The sequence below is a fragment of the Balaenoptera borealis genome (assembly GCF_965194805.1).
Source record: "Balaenoptera borealis genome assembly, chromosome: 4".
NCBI classification, from domain to species: Eukaryota; Metazoa; Chordata; class Mammalia; order Artiodactyla; family Balaenopteridae; genus Balaenoptera; species Balaenoptera borealis.
Window position 1 is genome coordinate 79061850 of NC_138861.1, and position 18745 is coordinate 79080594.

General features: G+C 42.6%; 1 protein-coding gene across 7 annotated transcripts in view; it reads left to right on the top strand.

Moving 5' to 3' along the window:
- The window catches only part of TEC (tec protein tyrosine kinase), a 150044-nt gene that overhangs the window by 1482 nt on the left and 129817 nt on the right, over window positions 1-18745 (top strand). The gene's annotated exons all lie outside the window — the stretch shown is intronic.

Below are 18745 nucleotides of genomic sequence, written 5' to 3' on the forward strand. Positions count from 1 at the left end.
ATTTTTCCCTGAGGTTGTGTACATTTTGGTTTGTAGAACTGTATAGGGCAAGTGTTGCAAACACATGCGAATCAGTGCCGTGCTCTACCACACATAGGTCCTTGAACTAGAATTTTCACACCTTTACAGATAGGAGAAAATATAGAATATTAATATATGCTTTAGCACTGTCAACCTGTTTATCCACTTATTCTGTATCAAGATAGTCATCTTGGGACTTCCCTGGTGGTGCAGTGGTTAAGAATCCGCCTGCCAATGCAGGGGACACGGGTTCGAGCCCTGGTCCGGGAAGATCCCACATGCCGTGGAGCAGCTAAGCCCATGCGCCACAACTACTGAGCCTGCACTCTAGAGCCCGTGAGCCACAACTACTGAACCCACGCGCTGCATCTACTGAAGCCCACGTGCCTAGAGCCCGTGCACCGCAACTAGAGAAGCCACTGCAATGAGAAGCCCGCGCACCGCAACAAAGAGTAGACCCCGCTCGCCGCAACTAGAGAAAGCCCGCGTGCAGCAGCGAAGACCCAACACAGCCAAAAAAAAAAAAAAAAAAAAAATAGTCATCTTGTTTTCTCAGCAGCTGGTTATTCAAGGGCAGGGGCTGTGTTTTATCAAGTCAGAGTGAAGCTCAGAGAATGGCCACCTTTGCTCCCTAAGTTGACCCTTGACAGCATGGCTGCGGGGGTTGTGGGTAGTGTCTGGCCACTTTTTGCTTTTGGGGAAGAATTGCTGGTCTCTCTGCCTTCCTCTGTGTATGCAGAGTGCTGGCAGCCTGGGCCTTGGGCCTCCAGGCACACCTCTGTCTACAGGTTCCTCCAGGTTGACCTGGTTGGTGCCTCCCTTCCCCAGCCCAGCTCTTCCAGCTCCTTGGTTTCCACCCGACTCCACCCCTTCGTGGGATCCCCCTCCTAGGAAGAATCATCTTATTATTCAGGGCAGGGAGACTTGGTCCACAGAGTTGACAGGGCTGTTGATCCTCAGCCTGGTGCACAGATGCTCAGTAACTATCTGTTGATGACAGTGTCACTTGCTTCAGAGCCCTTACCGTGCTCTCCTATTATCCAGTCTACACAGGCAAAGTGGAGTAACTGAAGTTGAACCCAGATCAACCGCTGTGGAGGCTAGCCGCCTTGGTTGGATTAGGGTCATAAATTGGGCATTGGAGTCTGTTAGAAAGGAGTGAAATTGGTCCATGGTCACTGCCAGTTCTAAAATTACCCTGTCCCAGGTGATTATGCCATGAGAATAGCTTTGTTAAAAAGAACCCCAGAAGAGAGAAGCTTAGTAGTTGGCTTCACCTCCAAACTTGCCTCCACCTGGACTTGCCTTTGCATCTCTGCCCTAGCTCAACCTGTCCTTCCTTGGATTGGATTATAACTATTAACTTTCCCACTATATTTGACTGCTCAGAGCTCAGATGATCACAGCTACGTGGTGTAGATGTAGAAAGTGACATTTTCTTTTCTTTTTATATTATTATTTATTTATTTTTGGTTGCATCAGGTCTTAGTTGTGGCATGCGGGATCTTCCTTGCGGCATGTGGGCTTCTCTCTAGTTGTGGTGCGCAAGCTCCAGGGCGCTTGGGCTCTGTAGTTGTGGCATGCGGGTTCCAGAGCACGTGGGCTCTGCAGTTTGCGGCACACGAGCTCAGTGGTTGTGGCATGTGGGCTTAGTTGTCCCGCGACATGTGGGATCTTAGTTCCCTGACCAGGGATCGAACTCGAGTCCCCTGCATTGGAAGGCGGATTCTTTACCACTGGACCACCTGGGAAATCCCTGACATTTTTTTGTTTGTTTGTTTAGGGAAAACAAGGATGGAATTTTCCCAAATTGTTATTAGGGAAACAAAGCAAAAGCAAAAAAAAAAAAAAAGAAAGGGCATAGAAGTCAATATGATTTTTGTTTTGTTCTTTTCTTTTCTTCTTCTTTTTTTTTTTTAGTTTTAAACCTTTAATCCAAGTTGCATTTTTCCCTCTCCAGAAGCAAACACTTGTGATTCTTCGAGTTGGTTATTTTGGTATTTATTGCTTGTAAGTGATACTTGTAATTTTTCAGTTTGAAGCATTATCTGTTGACTTCCTGCTGTGGAAGATGATGACTTGGCTCTCTTCTTCTAACCCCCAGCCTAACCACAGCTTCCCTATTTTCTCATCCTTGCAATAGTTAAACAGTAATTTTGGTTAGATCAATATTCATAGTCAAGCCAAGTGCAACTTTTTCTTTTCCTCGGAGTCAGTAATTGCTTTGTTTGTTCACTGGCTTAGTTTTTTATGTACTCATCATTAATTCAACCCAAAACTTTTGACCAGTTTTCTAATTCTTACCTCAGATGAGTCAGGTATTCTGTCAATTTCATTTTCCCCAAAGAAACTGTCCCTGAGCCTCCTGGCTTGCTCTAGTCTGGACTGGTTGCCCTCTACACATGGGGCACAGATGTCACCCTGAGGACCTCCTTTTGTCATCCTGGGGGGGATCTCCATCATTTCTCTCTGTATTGGATCTCCTGTTACCTGTAGTACATGCCTTTCTCTTTCTTGTAGACTCCTTTTTTTTTTTGATATAGCTGATTCTCAAGGAATTTTCTGGTAAAGGATGCACAGGATGTCTGTTTTCCTTCCTATTTATTTTATCTATTCATATTTTTTCTATTCATTTTTCTTTTTTTAAAAAATCATCCTTTTTGTTTGTTTATTTATTTATTTATTTATTGCTGCATCGGGTCTTAGTTGTGGCACATGGGATTTTTCGTTGCGGCACGTGGGCTTCTCTCTAGTTGTGGCGCTTGGGCTTCTCTAGTTGTGACGCACGGGCTCCAGAGCGGGTAGGCTCTGTCGTTTGCAGCACGTGGGCTCTCTAGCTGTGGCTTGCGGGCTTAGTTGCCCCGTGGCATGTGGGACCTTAGTTCCCCGACCAAGGATCAAACCTGCGTCCCCTGAATTGGAAGACGGATTCTTAATCACTGGACCACCAGGGAAGTCCCTCATTTTTCAGTAAGTGCCTGAAAATATCGGTTTTCCACAACAATTGATAGTTTGTCTGAGTGTAGACTTCTAGGATGGAAAATTTGAAGGCATTGTTCCATCACCTTCTAGCTTGTGTTGCTGTTGAGAAATTCAGAATTGTTCTGATTCCTTAATTTTTGCCTGTAACCTGTCTACAGGTTACAAACCTGCTGTGTCCTTTGTGGAAGTTTGTAGAATTTTCTCTTGGCCTCCACAATCTTGGAGTTTTCATGATGTGTGCTGTGGTATGGGTCTGTTTTCATCCATTGTGCTGGGTTCTTTCAATCCAGAAATCTACATCTTTCAGTTTGGGAAATTTTCTTGAGTTATCTCATTGATAATTTCCTCCTCTCTATTTTGTGATGTCTCTTTCAGAAACTTATTGTTCAGATTCTAGATATTTTGGGCTGTATACTAGATATTTTCTTACCTGGAAAGTTTTTTCCTTTGTGCATAGACTCAGTTTCCCCAAGTTGCTATTGTCTGTTTATTGTTTAGGTCTCTACATTTCATGTTAGAGGCTTTCCTTGTATTTCTGATACCCTAGGTTGTCTACTCACATCTGAGTGGGGGATTAAAAAGCTTGTTGGCTGGGAACTTAACTGTTGGGTGATTTGTCTGAGTCTTTTTTTTTTTTTTTTTAATTTTTATTTATTTATTTATTTGGCTGTGTTGGGCCTTCGTTTCTGTGCGAGGGCTTTCTCTAGTTGCGGCAAGTGGGGGCCACTCTTCATCGCGGTGCACGGGCCTCTCACTATCGTGGCCTCTCTTGTTGCGGAGCACAGGCTCAAGACGCGCAGGCTCAGTAATTGTGGCTCACGGGCCTAGTTGCTCCGCGGCATGTGGGATCCTCCCGGACCAGGGCTCGAACCCGTGTCCCCTGCATTGGCAGGCAGATTCTCAACCACTGCGCCACCAGGGAAGCCCCGGCTGAGTCTTTTATTTGGGGAAATTTTGATGTTAGTACCTCTTGGGCTGGTGAGGGTCCTCAGAAAAAGCTCTTCCAGTCTTTTTCCTGGGTGGTGGGAAGAGCCTGGCTGCCAGTGATCTGGGAACGAGGTAGAGAAGAAGGCTGAATGTCTCAGCATCTGCATGTTCATATAACCTCTCCACGGTATTTCCAGTAAAACACCTGAGCTGTGCCTGACATACTCCAATCCAGAGACTTTCTCTTTTTCACCCTCTCTGGGGTAGTTATATGTTCATATAATTCCTCTCGGGGAGTGGGTAGGGAAGAAACTCCAGGTGTTTTTGCTGGGGTAGAGAAGGGGCCATCACCTAACTGCTCAGAGTGGCTGGAGGGACCTGGGAGATCCAGGTGCTTTCCAAGGAGGCTTTCAATTTTTATTTTATTTTAGATCAGCCCCCGTCCCCCCACTCCCCACAGAGAGTCCAATTGCCTTTAATTATTTAGCATTTCGAGATTCCGTGGTATAAATCAGGTTGTTTCTTGGCTTCCCCTCACCCCACCTAAATGTTTTTACTGTTGTCTCTTCTTTCCTTCTCCCCATCCTTGTGGGTTTATCCCTTTACTGTCATTTTATTGGGCTTTCAGGAGGGAGAGAAAGTAGAGAGTTTTGTTTCATTTTGTTCATTACTACTCCTTAGTGCCTGGAGTATAGCTTTCTTAACCAACCTCTGCTGAGAGACTAGTGTGGTTCAGCCATGGCAGTTTGCTGCCATTTTCCCTGCCATTACCCAGCAGAGTTGGGGCCCCCGATTCCTTCCTATACTACTCTAAGCATCCACTACCAATTCATTACAGTGGTCTTGGGAGGCAGAACCTCTCTGCAGCCCTAGCCTGATGCTATATAGCTTGCTGGTCGTAGAGCCCTGGTTTCCACTTCTCAAATTCACCTCATCTGGGAGGACTCATTCTGTCACCTTGGCCTCTGAACGTTTTACCTTTCCGTGAAGCTCAGCTTCTGTAAATCTAATGTTTTAGGCTGAACGGTGGGCCTGGTGTCATTGGTGGCCATGTGGCCCCAATGGAAATTATCGTTATTTCCTTCTGGAGGCGTTTATCACACAGTTGCCTTCCCAGCAGCAGAATCCTGTCTTCCCATTTCAAAGCTCATGCCTTTCTTGGAGTGTGCACCAAGTTCCTGTTCCTGGCTGGGCTGAGCAGAGATGACTGACCTACCCTGCTCCTCGTGGATGATCACAACTTTCCAACCCTCTTTAACCAGTTGAGTCATTCTTCAGGCTTCCTTAATGCAGTGTGACCTTCCAGCTTTCTATCTCAGTAGCCTGACAACATCAGCATGACTTTCTGCTTATACACAGAGGAATGGTGGCAAGAGTCAGCTTCTGCTGAAGTAGGAAGAGTGTTGTTTCCACACCATCTTATCTGCCCAGAAAAAGCAAAGCTCTATACTCTCATGATGGCAGCTATGCATTGGGAATCCAGACAATACCAGTGCTGGCAATTGCTACAGTGGAGCAGATACCGTAGTCATTCTGAAGGAGGACAGCGCAGGATAGATGGTTAGAAAACACTTATTCAGCTGGACCTACCGGGTACCATTATGAACAACAGTTTGGCCAGTGGGAATATCTGCAGTGCTCATTCCTCCCTCTGTGCTTCCACAGGCATCCTTCCCTTTTCTAAACAGAACCTTTGAAGTCATTGCAACCTCTTTTTCCAAGCAGTATAGTTTTTCTCTAATGTGCTAAGTAATTCACGTAAGTTCTTTTTGTCTTCTCAGCTGAATTGTGAACTCTTCCAGGGAAGAGCACATGCCTAGTAAATACTAGATCATTGTACCAGATGAATTTTCCAGATAGTTGTGGACAGTTGGCAGTTAAAAAAAAAAAAAAAAAAGTATATATATATGGTCATAATTATCCAAGTTGTATCCAGTAGTCTAAATTCACTAAATTCTTTTTCAAATTTTGTTTATTATTATTTTTTAAAATTTATTTGTTTATTTTTGGTTGCATTGGGTCTTCGTTGTTGCGTGCGGGCTTTTCTCTAGTTGCGGCGAGTGGGGGATACTCTTCATTGCGGTGCACAGGCTTCTCATTGCGGTGGCTTCTCCTGTTGCAGAGCATGGGCTCTAGGCACCCAGGCTTCAGTAGTTGTGGCACGCAGGCTCAGTAGTTGTGGCTCGCGGGCTCTAGAGCGCAGGCTCAGTAGTTTTGGCACACGGGCTTAGTTGCTCCGTGGCATGTGGGATCTTCCCGGACCAGGGCTCGAACCCATGTCCCCTGCATTGGCAGGTGGATTCTTAACCACTGTGCCACCAGAGAAGCCCTAAATTCACTAAATTCTTGATTAGGCTTTCACTTCTCTTTGGCTGTATAGACTGAAGCCATAGAGTATTATTCAATTTAAGTGTCCCCAAGTGTATTGTTTTTCATATTATTTAGAAATAATCCTCATTGAAAACATCCTTGAAAGGACAACATTAATTGTACTTATTATTATTGTTATTTTTCACCCATATATTTCTTCTTAGCATAGTCTTGTGATTGTCTTGATTTTTATGGCTAAGAAGAGTGGATTTGGAAGAGGGAGGGAGGTGTGTGCGGATTAGTTTTCTAGTCTGCTAAGTGTTACGTTTCTAAAAGAGGAAGATGTCTTTGAATTTCAGCAATATTAGATATATTTTCCCTTTCGTAACTACATGCCATTTATTTTTTAAGGTTGAGAGTTTTGGAAATGCTTAGCTATAGAGTATCAAAATGAAAGACTTTAAATTGTCGTATACTACATGAAATGCTTATAAAGTAGAACTCCTCATCAAATATCCTACTCCCTGTACCTTTAAGTTTTTTGAAGTTCTAGCCTGATTTAACGGGGAAAACTTTTCATGTCTTCTCTTTATCCTGAAAAGAGTTCCAGCAGTGTCTTTCTGTTAGCTATTTCCTTAGAAACTGTGATGTCCTCATGTATCTCCCAGTATTAGGTTTCAACCACAACTTGTGAGAGCTCCACATGACTACCCCCAAAAATAAATCGTGGGTTTTTTTCCCTACAAAGTAGTGATTTCAAAGTTTATTTTTCTGCAAATATAATTTAAGCATGCAGTAAAGTTAGTTTTTACCATTGGGGTTATTTTTATTTCACAGAAGGCAGTTGGCTTTCTTTTTTTATTTTCCTGCTTTGAGTGCTAAAAATGCTTGATCCTTTAACCATGCAGAGAAACAGAAATACAATTTAACTGAGTTATGAATGCTGTTATATATGTAAATTTATGAATGCTTTTTACTTTTTTTCTTTTTTAAATATTGTCAACTTATTTGTCACATATTTAAACCAGTTATAGAAGCACTGCATTAAATAATTCTTGTTCATAGGTTCTGGAATCATAGCTGGAGGTTTTCGGGGCTCAGAGCTGGTGATGCAACCCCTTTTCCTCCCCCAGACAAAGGATAGAACTCTGCCTGCCACTGCAATTCCCCAGCTCTCAGTGTGCTCTTTGGACTCTCCCTGCCATCATTAAAAAAAAAAGTCATTTTATAGAAATTTATTTATTCTTTGTTAAAAAATTGAAACAATACTGAAGCTTACAAAAAAGAGATTAAAGATGACCCCAAAACTATTCCAGAGAGGCTCTTGGTGAACCCCCTCTCCATCATCTTTATCATCATTTGACTTTCTACAAATCTTTAGCACCTTTCTAGAAGATAATTAACCTAAGGAGCATTATGTGCAACCGTTTATGTAACTCCAAATTCTATAATGTTTATATCTATATAATCTTTATATAAATATATATATATATACACACACGTATATACACATACACACACACATATATATATATACACACACACACACTTTATGAGGTTATAATTAGTTCAGGCATAATGTTCTTTGGTAACAATATTCCAAATAGACATTTTCTTGTAAAAAAAATTGCCATTTTTAATAGCTTGGTGACAGTCTGTCATGTTAATATACAATGGTATTTTGAACCACTCCCCAGTTGTTGGACATATGTTTTTTTGTTTGTTTGTTTTTGTTTTTAAGTAAGTAGTGTTGCTATATGTTTTTCCCTTTTGGGGATTGTTTCCTTGGGAAATATTTTTCAAAATACCACTCTGGGATTAAAGGATTTCTTGTTTCTGTTAATGTCAGAAGGACACAAAATAATAATTTGAAAAATTATGGCTATATAAAGTTATATAAAGTTTCCATTACCTCTTTTTTGACCTTTTGGATCCACAGTATCTCCTTTATGTGAAGACATAAGGTTTATTTGGAGTTACTGAGGCCATGCCATGTATCTGACCAGTTGTAGGTCAGATAATAAAGCCCGAGTAACCTGACAGTTTCATTTGCAGAGGCTGTGTTCTTTTGATAAATGTCTATAGCCTCATTTTATTTTGTTGGATGTGTGATAGGAAAAGTTTCCAGGGATCAGTAACAAAATGTGGAGAAATTGTTATGGTATCTGTGAAACTACATTTGCCCTTAGTACCCGGTCTAGGGTTCATGACCCTTTCTGTAAGCAGGGGAAGGCATTATGCGTTCAATAGGGAATATCAACTCTCCCACCCATTTCCCCATTCCTGGACTGCATGAGGAAGTAGGAGGGGCAGGGCAACCAGTAACTGGAGAGAATTTTGCAGTAATGTAGTTTCTTGATAAAGAACTAGAGCAGAGTGAAATTCCTATTCAGGTTTTCCCCCTGACATCTTTCTGACTAATGTTTAAAGCCTGGGCTAGATTTTTAAGTTAGCTATTGAGTGGTATTGTGTTCCCATGCCTTAGGTTTTCCATCTATTAAACAAAGCATAATGACACCTAATTAACAGTCCACTTCAGAACGATTCATGGCCTAATGCTTGTAAAGGACTTTGAGCTTTTCCTAGAGTGTTTTATATACATTCATGAGTAATGAGATGGCTTGCTCTATTTAGCAAAGGGCATCTATATTATGCCCATTTTATAGATGAGAAAAGTGAGCCTCACAGAGGATAATGGCTTGTTGAGAATCAGACGGAAGATTTAATGTAATGTCTGTGGAATTTTTCTTGGACTTTGTGGAACAAGTGGAATCTAAAATAAATTCTGCACAAGTGTATGTGTTGGGAAAATGGATTTTACAGTTTTTAAACAGATAAAACCTTTTGGGGGGATAGGTTACTCCTTTGTAAGTAGGAATCATGTTTGACAAATTCACTAGAGTTCTTGAAGAACTTTAAATGATTATGGAAGCTAGGGATAAACTGTGATTTTCCAAGTGTTTTTGAAAAGACTCCACACAAAGGCTATTAAATAAATTGAGTCAGCGGGAGGCTGGGAGAAATGTTTTTAAAAGTCAGGAATAGGGAGGGGACTGGAAGACAGAACAAAGGTTTAGCATAGATGGGCATTTCTCAGGTTACAAATGTGAGTAAACTATTTATTACTATTTTTAAAATAAAACATGTAGAAGAGGGAGTACACAGTGTAAACTCCAAGTTTACAGTCAACACAAACCTTTTGGGACATTAAAAAGCAAATTGCTGGTCTCAAGTTTATGCAAAATGGCAGGGAAGAGGTAAAGAATGCATTTAGGTAAAATGAATCCATCTGTACATGCAGATGGACGTTCTGGTTTTTACTCAAGAAAGAGATTCAGATATTACTATAAACTCTTAACTGAAGACATTGATTCAGTGTAGGATTTGGAACAAAAAAGCTAGTTAAATCTTAGCTGTTGTTACACACAATTCAGAAATGCCACCTTACCCATTTTCATGATTCTTCAACATCTAAGATAGTTTCATCAATGTACCTTAAAAACATAATGCACTTAGAAAAAAGCCAGCATACTAATCAGCAGCATAGAGGATTGAGTAAAGTAGACTCCTGTCCAACTCTTTGGTCTAGAAAGATAAATGCTGAGGAGACATGTGGACAGGGTGTCCCCTCTTATACCATGGCAACCTGAGCTCCATGGTACAGGGAGACCATTCATTTGCACCTTCTTTATTACCAAATAATGCCCCAGTGGCCCCCCAATAGTTAGTTGAGCACATAAGATGTGCTAGGCTCCATGCTAAACTCTTTACATTGGATTATCTCATTTAATCCTCCCAACAACCCTATAAAGTGGGCAAGATTATTTTAAGCATTTTACAGATGAGGAGCCTGAGGCTCAGGGAGATTCAGGGGAATTTGGTTAGATGGTGGAGCCAGAGTTCAGAACAATACAGTCCGACTCCAGAGTGTACTCTGATAGCTCTCCTGAGCTATCCACACTGAACTACCCTCTTCCCCTCTCCTTCTGTTATTTTCCTTCCTGGTCAACAGAGTTGGACAACCTAGAAGAAAACATAAAGGTCTGCTTCAAACAAAACCAAAAGCAACCAGTTCTTCTGGGTATCATTCCATCCTCCTTAGTACTATGGATCCTAAGGTGTCTTCAGAGCAGCACTGGTGAATAGAAATATTCTGTGAGTCAGACATGTAATTTAAAAGTTTCTAGTTACCACATTAAAAAAAAGCAAAACGCAACAAGTGAAATTAATCGTAATAGTATATTTTGTGTAGCCCAATATTTAAAAAATATTATAATTTCACCATGTAATCATATAAAAATTATTAATGAGATACCAGAAACAACTCAGGCGCTTGATATGCGCGATACAATACAGTATAATACAATGCAATACAATGCAATTCAATAGAATATCTTATGCAGTGCAATGGATAAAGTAAAATGTAGTCCTACCAAACAAAGTTAATGGAAACATATTTACACCACTTCAGTTTTAAATTTTAAATTAAAATTAATTAAAATGTAATAAAATAAAAAAAAATTAGTCCTCAGTTGTACTAGCCACATATCAAATGCTTAATAGCTATTTGTGATGAGTGGCTACCATATTGAATGGAGCAGCTCCATAGCAAAAGTTATTCTCTGTCTCCAAAGGCCTGGGGACTCCCAGATTCTCCATCCCCACCCTATCCCTTGACCCCTCTCAGCCCCCATGTCATCTTCCCTGCCTACCATGTACAGTTGTGCAGGTTATACACTGCAAAACTCTGGGATGTCATTCGCATGGAAGATCTAGTAGATTTGTTTACTGTGACAGTTTTTTGGAAGATGGAAGTAAACTTTCTAAAGGAAGAGACACTTTTTCCTAGTTCATGCAAAGGCATTTTTTTTGAGGGGGAGGAGGCTGTGACTGTAGTCCTTTTATACCTTCCTAGCATTCCAGCAGTTGGCCTCAGGCATCATTCTCTTGTACGCTCAGCGCTTTTCCAGTGCCTACAGCCTATGGCTGAAAGTAAGGAAGCAGATTCAGTCAACTTCTCCTCCCCGCAAAATAATGTCATGAAGCCATAGTCATTTTTCATGGTAGGTTACCTTGGAGCCATGTGTCTTATTCATAATTGTATCCCCAGTGCCTGGCACATAATAGGTACTCAACGCATTTATTGATTTGAATTGTCATCTTAGAGTTCATTCAGGGCCCCTGTATTGTATTCTGAGTTGAACTTAATGAATCTTGACCCAGGGCTGATTTATCCAAGTGCTGACTTGGCTCTCTCTTTCACCGAGTCACAGCTCACTCTTCAAGCTCACCCTTGTTCTAAATAATAATTGTCATAATTGTTATTATTACTAATAATAGCTACCATTTATTGATCACTTTATGTCAAGCATTGTGCTTAGCAGTTTATGTGCATTATATCATTTAATCTTTCCAAACAGCTCTAGAAGGTAGGTACTATTCTATTTTATAAGGAGGAAACTGAGGCGCTGAGAAATTAAGTAATTTACCTGAGGTCACCCAGCTAGCAAGTGTCAAAGCTGAAATTTAAAACCAGTTCTGTCTGACTTCAAAGCCCTTCTGTGCTTAAGCAACAAGACTGGGCTTCTTTTTTTGGTATCTGGGGCCTGACTGACAAGTGACCACGCTGTCTATGGTAGACTTATTATTTGTTTGCCCAGACTTCCTTCCTCTGGGGAACATCTCTGTCCACAATCCATGTGGTTTGGGTGGGGTTGACACCAATGCCAGGGATGGTCATGTGACTCAGCTTTGGCCAATCTGAGAAGTGCCTTGTTCATCTGACCAAGTGATTGGTTCAGGGGTGAGCACATGACCCAGGCTCACTCAAATCAGGCTCCTTTTCTGCTCCAGTTTAGGAAAGGAGTCATTCTTTTCCTCTGGGATTTTTTGGCTGCTGGAGTGATGTAGCCTAGAGCTCCTGGTGGCTATCTTTCCACTATATGGAGGAAGTTATATGAAGTAGGACAGAATGAACGAGGCTGGCATGCAGTGAGAAGTAGCACTGAGTGGTGGTGAGAGCACAGACAGCATCGTTTGAACCCCAGGATTCAGGTGTGTCTGAAGCTTCCGGGACTTCTTGGTTATGTGAGCTAATACATTCCTTTTGCTGTTGTTGTGTGCCTAAATCTAGTTATTTGCAATTGAAAACCCTGCCTAATAGACAGACTTTTCAGAAGATATTTTTGTCTTGCATTCCCCATTGCCATTCTCTGTCTATCGTTTGGATGAGCTCACTAGATCTTGGGCCTTGGTGCCTACTGTTGTCTGCCCCGTGCCTGGAGATCTTTTTTTTTTTTTTAATTTTTATTTATTTATTTATTTATTTATGGCTGTGTTGGGTCTTCGTTTCTGTGTGAGTGCTCTCTCTAGTTGCGGCAAGCGGGGGCCACTCTTCATCGCGGTGCGCGGGCCTCTCACTATCGCGGCCTCTCTTGTTGCTGAGCACAGGCTCCAGACGCGCAGGCTCAGTAGCTGTGGCTCACGGGCCTAGTTGCTCCGCGGCATGTGGGATCTTCCCAGACCAGGGCTCGAACCCGTGTCCCCTGCATTGGCAGGCAGATTCTCAACCACTGTGACACCAGGGAAGCCCCGATCTTTGATCCCTGTAAACTCTGTACATGTTCAGCTTGCTTCTTCCCTTTCTGGTCTATGAGCCCTGCCCTAGTGAAGGGAGATACCACACCCAACCCAATCCCTCCCTGATACTCCCCCCAACCCGCTACCCCCATGGCATAGCCCACTCATAGGGATAAGGATTGTGCCATGAGTGGAACATTAGGGAAATCTGTTCTTTGCAGACATTAGAAAAATTACTCATCAACGTACTTTTGAATGTTGATCAAAGACTGTTGAATTCTTAACTCATCTGGCCCCTGACACTGTCTGGGATCTCAGCCAGTTTAGGTTAAGGCATCGCCTCTTATCCCCAGTTTCCTTGGCTCCCAGCCTTTCTGGTCAGCTGTCTTCTTATGTACTCTCAACTGCCCTGTGATTCTGAGCTTCCATCCTTCTACTGGCTTCCTTCCCAAATCTTTCCGGTGGCCCTCTGAGGGCATTGTTCCATTGTGAATCAGCATTCCCACACCCCAGCCATCTCACAGAGTGAAAACACTCCCGTTTCTGCAGCTCTCTCTGCTGTAGCCTTCTCTTGGCTTCCCTTTGCTGCTTCCAGGTCATGCCACAACCCTTTCTCCTTTAGCGTTCAAGCCATTCATGCAAATACCCTTCTGGTTTCTCCTTTTGTCACCAACCTCTTGGTCATTCTGCTTGATAGACTCACCTGGTTCATGGTCTTCTCTTCCAGCTCTGCCATCTCTGCATTCATATGTACAACTAACTTTCTGTATCTGTGATAAGTTGTGCAGTAGCCTTGAGGTAGTTAAAAGGAGTAGCTAATTGTGGCTAGAGTGGGATATAAGGGAGACTTCATAAAAGAGATTACCTATGATCAGGACCTTAAAAAATGAGTAGGATTTCAACAGGTGCTCTTCTAGGCGGAGAGAACAACTCAGACAAAGGCATGGGGATGTGAAAATATTTAGTTGCTTGAGCTCTTGGAAATAAATGGTAGGATGGGAAGAGGGAACCCAGATGGGATTTGACATGATTATATGTACTTAAGATTAAGGAATAACCCTAAGGAGGATCCAGCGTGGAGAATGCAAGCGAAGGACCAGCCTTTATTATTTTTTATTTATAGTTTTTTAAAAAATTAATTAGTTTATTTTTGGCTGCGCTGGGTCTTCGTTGCTGCACGCGGGCTTTCTCTAGTTGCGGCGAGCAAGGGCTACTCTTCGTTGTGGTGCACAGGCTTCTCATTGCAGTGGCTTCTCTTGTTGTGGAGCATGGGCTCTAGGCGCGTGGGCTCGGTAGTTGTGGCATGCGGGCTTCAGTAGTTGTGGTTCGCGGGCTCTAGAGCACAGTCTCAGTAGTTGTGGCGCACAGGCTTAGTTGCTCTGCAGCATGTGGGATCTTCCTGGACCAGGGCTCAAACCTGTGTTCCCTGCATTGGCAGACAGATTCTTAACCACTGCACCACCAGGGAAGTCCCCACCAGCCTTTATTATTAAAGGGAGAAGTACTTTGAAGTTTTCAGGCATAGGAGGATATTGTAAATTACAAGACTGAAACTCCGTTGGGTTGATTATAAAAAGGAGAAGAGGAGTAATTAAAGCAGTTGAAGAAGTCCATAATAAGACTGAGGATGAAGAGAGAAGGGATAGTGGAAGAAAAGGTGGGAGGATTTGCAGAGCATACTGGTTATGAGGGTGCAGGGAGCAGGGCAGAGAAACCAGGCAGGACATCTGCTGCTTAGGAGATGGGAGAGATTGAGGCCCTGCCTGGTGACAGGTGATTTGAAAGTGGGGAAAACAGCTGCATACTAGATGTGAATCAAAGTAGTTGGCCTTTTAATTACCTTATGTATAAAGAGTAAGATGTTTATTTCATGATGGTAAAAATGACTTAAATTATGTAAGCTTGGGAATTCCCTGGTGGTCCAGTGGTTAGGATTCTGCGCTTTCACTGCCGAGGGCCCAGGTTCAGTCCCTGGTTGGGGAACTAAGATCCTGCAAGCCATGTGGCATGGCTAAAAAAAAAAAAAAAAGTAAGCTTAAGATGTTTCTCAAACTGTTCTATAGAATACTACAACTCTGGGAGATGTTAATCAGGTTAATCAGGTTCAAGGGAAATAGAATGAGTTCTATGATCAAATAAGGTTGGGAAATACTGCATTCTATATGATTCACAGAGCCTATTCACGTATTAAAGGTTTTGAGAAATGCGCACAAGGAACCAGTTTGACATTGTTTAACCCAGATTTCCCCAAGTATATTTGTTTATTCAGCAAGCATGCAGTAAACACATACTATGATAGTATAATTTGGCCACTGTGCTGGCCACTGGTCCTGCAGTAGAGAATAAAATCAGCCCGTGTCCCTGCCCTTGTGAGATTATGGTCTGGTGTAATCTAACAGGTTTTGAGTGTTCTGGAACAGCTTGGGAAGCTTTGAGGTAACGTGTTTAGATATTCTTGTTTGTGGTCTGCAATGGAGCAGAGCAGATTATCTGCCAGCCTGTCTCTCTGCATCCCTGTCTCTGCATTACGCCAATACCTCCACTTCTTCTCAGAATGTTTCCTGCAGCTCCTGCCTTGGGGATGGACAGAGCTGATGACAAGGTAACTTTCAGGTCTGGGAAGTTGGTGACTTGCCCGAGGTCACCCAGCTAGTTAGTGGCAGAACCAGAGCCAGAACCCAGCTCTTTGGATTCTAGGTCCTATGCTCATTCCATTCTTGGTGAGAAGGGACAATTTGGAATGCCTAAAAACTGAAAAAAAATTAGGTAGACTAACAGGTTGAGTGAGATACTATGGATTATGCCAATTTCATCAATAATAGCGGGGCTGATTTAGATATCACCACCACCACCACCATCACTGCCATCACTAATGTTGAGTAATTACTGTGATCCATGTACTGTGCTAAGTGCTTTATATATATTTAATTTCTACAACAACTCTGCAAAGTAGTAATTATTACCCCATTTTATAGATGAGGAGACAAGCTCAGAGAGGTGAGTGATGTATCCATGTTTACACAGCTAGGAAGGAGTAGAGCCAGGCTTCCATTCTAGGCTGTTTTTAGAGTCCACACGCTTAACTTCATTTTATATTAGGTGAGTTTATTTTTTTCTTTGCTTCTAAAATTTCCTCTCAGAATCAGTCCGTCTTTTTTCCCTCGCCATTTCAGCTTGCCTGGCTCTTTCTCTTTGTAAAAACCTGATCTCAGGGACTTCCCTGGTGGCGCAGTGGTTAAGACTCCACGCTCCCAATGCAGGGGGCCTGGGTTCGATCCCTGGTCAGGGAACTAGATCCCACATGCATGCCGCAACTAAGAGTTCCCATGCCACAACTAAGGAGGCTGCAGGCTGCAACTAAGGAGCCCACCGTCCGCAACTAAGGAGCACACATGCCGCAACCAAGACCCGGCGCAACTAAATAAATAAAATAAATATGAAAAAAAAAGCCCTGATCTCAGAAAGGATCTGATCTTTTATTTATTCCATGTCAGGTAGCATTCTTCAAGTATTTAGTGAGTACTTACTTTGTGAAGGAACTATTTTAGGAGCTGAGGATCCAGTGGTGAATACACAGACTAGGTTCCTGCTCGTGTGGAACTCACAATCATTGGGGGATCACACAATTAAAAACAATCAATAAAAATGTCCCATAGTGATGAGTATCATGCAGAAAATTAAAATCCCTGTTTTAATTTAACCAGAGTGACTGGTTATCTACTTTAGATTGTGTGGTCAAGGGAAGGCCTTTTTGTGAAAGTGACATTTAGGCTGAAATATGAGTTATAAGAAGTTATTTAGAGAGTGAGCAAGAGGGAACAAGTGGAGTGATTTTCTAGGTAGAGGGAACATGATTTGCAAAGACCTCGCCATGCTGTGAGTTTGCTGTGTGTGAAGGACAGGAAGAAGGCTGGTGTGGTTGATGCATAGTGGGTCAGGGAGAGAGTGGTACTAGATGAGGTTGGACAAGTAGGTGATGTACTAAGTTAAGAGATTTTTAGTCTAAGTTCAGGGAGGCCATTAGGGGGTTTAAGTAGGACTGAGGACATAAGCTGATTTATGTTTTTAAAAGTTTGTGTCGATTGATGAATGGAGAAAGGATTATAAGAAGATAAGGAAGGAAGTAGTGAGACCTAGTAGGAGGATGCTAAAGTAGTCCTGACAAGGGATGATGGTGGCTGTATCAGTTATTGCCACAGTAATGCCATGCAACAAACATCCCCATAAACTTAGTGGCATATAGGAATAAGGATTCATTTTTGCTCGAGTCAGTGGGATGGTTGGGTAGTTCTGCCGTTCTGGGCCAGGCTCGGTTGATCTTGACTGGGCTTCCCCATGTCTATGATCAGCTGTCGGTCAGGTAGTAGCTCTGCCATATTGCCTGGTTTTCCTGATGTGTTTGGCAGGGCCAGATGGCTGTCAGCTGTCTAGTATGGCCTCGGCTGAGATGGCTGGGACAACTTTGCTCTCCTCTGTGTGTTTATGTTACATCCCTCTAGTAGGCTAGCCTGGGCTTATTCTCAGGCTGGCCCAGTCATAGTCTCATGGTGATCACAAAGAAGCAAAAAGGAAGTAGAAATGAGTAAGCAGATTTTTAAGCCTTAGCTTGTGTCAAATTTGCCACTGTCCCATTGGTCAAGGCAAGTTGCAAGAGTACATCCACAGTTAGTATAGGAGGGCGTTGCCAAAGAGCAGGGATACAGAGAGGTGTGAAAAGATGCAGAGAGGCATGAAAAATCAGGGCCATTAGTGCAATCAATCTACTGCACTAATGGGAGAAAAGCGAAGTAGAGACTTGAATATTCAAGTTTAGAATATTTTGGAGGTACAGTCTGAGGACCATGCTGATGGATTAGAATTGAGGTATGAGGGAGAGGAATGAATCAAAGATAACTCTTAGATTTTTGGCTGGGCAGCTGGGCAGATGGTGAGGCCATTTACTCAGATAGCAAAGACTAGGTAAAGAACAAATTTTAGAGGACTGTCTAGCACTCTGTTTTAGCCAATGTTATGTTTGGGATACTTGTTAGATAGTCAAATAAAGATGTCAGGTTTGCAGTTGAATATATAAATCTGAGGTTCTTGGGGACAGGGCTAAAGATGTAGATTTCAGGGTTATCAACCTATAGATGGTATTTCAAGCCATCCAACTGGATGAGGCAGCCCCTGAGGAGGAGGTATAGATGAAGAAGCAAAGCAAGCCCAGGATAGAGCCCTGGTGCACACCAGTGTTTAGAAGTAAAGCAGAAAAATAGAAACCAGCAAAGGAGACTGAGAAGGTGCAGACTCTAAGATTGGAGAAAAATCCAGGAGACTTTGATGTCCCAGAGAACCAAAAGAGTCTAAGCATTTCAAGGAGAGAATGGTCAGCTGTGTTCAACACTGTTGGGAGAGACAAGACCTGGGAAGTGACCATTGGGTCTGGCAACAAGGCTGTTCTTGGTGACTTTGACAAATGCAGTCTTAGTAGAATGATGGAGACAGAAGCCCAACTGGAGCAGTTTGAGGAAAGCACATGAGTTGAGAAGCAGGGACAGCAACCCTAATCCTGTCTTGCAAGAACTTTTGCTGTAAAGGGACTCAGAAGTGATATGGTAGCTGGAGGTGAATGTGGGTCATGGCAAAGATTTATGTTTGGGAACGTAAGTGATGCTGCTGTACCAAAGGGGATGATCTAGTAGAGAAGGAACAGGTGCACCGAAGAGGGGGAAACTGTGGGCCAGAAATGTTTGAAATGGCAAGAGAGGATGGGATTGAGAATTTAGGATAAACTTAGTCAGTGCGTTACCTTCCTCAGGGGTACTTGGGTGGCTGTGTTTTATTTCTCATTTTGGAATGAAGAGGTATATTTACCATTGGAACAGTTTCAGCCATCTCTAGGGTAGGGAAGAATATGAGTTCTGTTGTGACACTGGGCAGACTGAAT